The sequence below is a fragment of the Phascolarctos cinereus genome, unplaced genomic scaffold (genome assembly GCF_003287225.1).
Source record: "Phascolarctos cinereus isolate Bilbo 61053 unplaced genomic scaffold, phaCin_HiC Scaffold_4;HRSCAF=312, whole genome shotgun sequence".
NCBI classification, from domain to species: Eukaryota; Metazoa; Chordata; class Mammalia; order Diprotodontia; family Phascolarctidae; genus Phascolarctos; species Phascolarctos cinereus.
The window spans coordinates 359,679,862-359,682,889 of NW_027555847.1; the positions used below are offsets into that span (position 1 = coordinate 359,679,862).

General features: G+C 33.9%; 1 non-coding gene across 1 annotated transcript; it reads left to right on the forward strand.

Annotated features, from left to right (window-relative positions):
• Nucleotides 1-1,610: 1,610 nt before the first annotated feature.
• On the forward strand, nt 1,611-1,714 carry LOC144457240 (U6 spliceosomal RNA). The gene has a single exon (XR_013486567.1). It is a non-coding gene; the product is annotated as a U6 spliceosomal RNA (small nuclear RNA).
• The last annotated feature ends 1,314 nt before the right edge of the window (nt 1,715-3,028 follow it).

A 3,028-nucleotide genomic window follows, 5' to 3' on the forward strand; every position in this document is an offset into this window, starting at 1 on the left:
TTCATTGAAATTGATGGCAAAAATAATAATGGTAACCCAAATGATTTTTAAAAGGTGATGGGCATACTTAGAATGCAATTTTGAAGAATTTGTTTCTAAGTTTTATACTGTGAAATCCACCAATTATGCCAAAACAGCAATTTTTAAAAGCTGACATTTTGTATAACTATCATGAATAAATACATTCTCCCACAATATTTGACAAGAAATGAAAAAGCATTTTCATTTCTACATACAGCAATATGTGTGGCAACCACTGTCACAGAAAAAAAAAATAAAGGAAGAAAGGTGGAGATGTAAAGGCACATCCTTACAGAAAGCTACGAAACATCATTATGGCAGAAGTGACTTGAGAATTATTTAAGATCTGTGGAAAAATATCAGAATGTTATATCAGTATTTAGCTGGCACATGCAGTAGACAACCTGAACACCATCATCGCTGAATTTTAAAGACAAATAAAAAATAAATATGGAGAATAGAATCCAGAAAACAAATACTGTACATGTCAGAAACATAAGGAAGGAAACAATCATTTTTTAAGCACCAACTATGTGCCAGGCACTATGCCAAGCATTTTACAGATATTATTTCATTTAATCCTCAAGCACCTCAAGTGGGTGCTCTTATTAGCCCTACTTTATAGTTGAAGAAGTTGAGGTTAAGTGACTTGCCCAGGGTCAGACAGTGAGGAAGTGTCTGAAGCTAGATTTGAACTGAGACCTTCTTTGCTCTAGGCCTAGCACTCTATCTACTGTGCCACTTAGCTGCCTTTTGTCATAAAAAGAATGAAAACAGCACAATGAACAAAAATCTAGTCATGGAACATCGATCAAAAACTTTGTTTCAGAAGCTGGAGAAACAAAGAAATCAGAGGAATGATATTATTCACCATGGAGGATGGGGAAAATTTCTGGTCATCTATATGGCTTCAAGAAGTCCAATTCAGTGAAAAGGTAAGTTGAATGGAATTAGAAACAGAAAGCCTGCAAAGCCCACAAAAAAAATACAATGAATTAGAATTAGCAACATCAAGGGAAATGAACACTAGCTTCTCTGCAAAACTGGGAAGCACTGAGGCCAGATGAGAGCCATGGTTGTTGGTTCATACTGTGGCCCATAAGTCATTGGCAAATCACTTCAATTTTCACTTTCAGATTCAATTGTAATCTCACCTTTTTTAATAGAAGACATCTGTCTATATCATATATCTATTGCCAAAAGACAAGAATAGCAGTAACCCCTGTAAATGCAAGCCAATTATGTGCTTATACATTTTATATGAAGCATTCACATTATATTATTCAAGAACTACTAGAAACTTTTCTAAGAAAATAATATATTAGCTGAGAAGAAAAGGTATGTGCCAAAAAGTCCCAGGGACATAACAAGCAAGTTATTAATTATTGAACAAGCTACCTGAAAAGTAAAAACATTTAGATTGCCTTTATTATCATTAAACTTTTGACTCAATTCCACATTTGCTGCTTGCAAATATATAAAATGGACCCACACATAGTGAAATCTTTGGAATATTTGATGTTCCCATGGAAATCTGGCCTCTATTTAAAACATGCCACCAACATAATAGCATTGAGAATAATTAATATGTGCTCGCTTCAGCAGCACATATACTAAAATTGGAATGATACAGAGATTAGCATGGCCTCTGCACAAGTGTGACATGAAAATTCGTGAGGAGTTCCATATTTAAAAGAAAAGAATAACTAATATAAGACCTAGCATTTTTTTAGGGATACAGCTTAAGCCTTTTATTTAATCTTAAATATATTTAAAAGAAAAGAATAACTAATATAAGACCTAGCATTTTTTTAGGGATACAGCTTAAGCCTTTTACTTAATCTTAAATGGATTATCATCTCTCTTAAAGAGGACTGTGTATGGCTTCAACATTAAAGAAGGAATTGAATGAAAACATCTTCCTAATCTTTTGATGCATATGGATGACATCAAGATCAAGTCTTCCAAAGTATCTATCTCTTTGCTATAAGGAATGACTACATCAAAAAACACACTTAACCACTCCTTCAACTAGTAAAATCTTTCTGTGATGATATCAAAATGTCATCTGTAATCAATAAGCATAAGAGCTTTAATGAGTGCCAAGGAAAAAGAGAAACTGAAGGCTGCAAGCCTGAGTCCAGAGATCATAAAAGTGATACTTCAAAATACCTTGGTTTTCTCAGTGCAAGATATATCAAACATGAGGCAGAGACGTCTAAGCATATTAGGAGACTGATTAACATCCTGAAGTTAAACCTCAATGGGAAGAACACATTTCGAGAGATTAACACCTATGCAATGCTATTCATTTTAATATATATTTTAGGCACAGTAATATGGACTACAAGGGATCTAGAAGGTTTTCAAACAATAATCTGTATAATGTTAATGACAATCAGAGTTCATCCCTCTTCCCAAGACAATTATAAAAAGATTAACACTTACTTGGCAAAAAGAAGGAAGAGAATTGATAGGTATACTCAGACAACATGATAAAAAGATTAAATTATCATAGAAATGTTTTTGGAACAATGAGATCTCACTTCACAAACAATAGTAAATTTGGACCAAAACTGCATGCCATTGGATTTGTCAAACAAAATGAAAAGTGGTTTACCCTAGACGAAGCCTATGAAATGCTTGAGTCCAGTAGTGTGCTCAAAAGGCATTCTATCAGTGGCTCCACATGAACTAAATCAATAATATGGTGGTTGACAAAGAAGCCTTGAACAAATAACTGAGTCATACAGATTTGTTTATAGACATGATTGAGTTTATGATAGCAAGTCATGATCAGATCATTGCTATCAGGAATTAGAGAAAGGTTAGCCTTAAAGAGCCCAGACTTACCGATCAATGAAGATTATGCAATGAAATGGTAGACACTATGCAACATATCACTGATGGTTACAAGAATTAACTGTCTACCAGATGCCTAGTGTCTTTAGTATCTACCTAGATACATGAGCAAATACATAAAATCACATACTCAGAACTCTCTAGC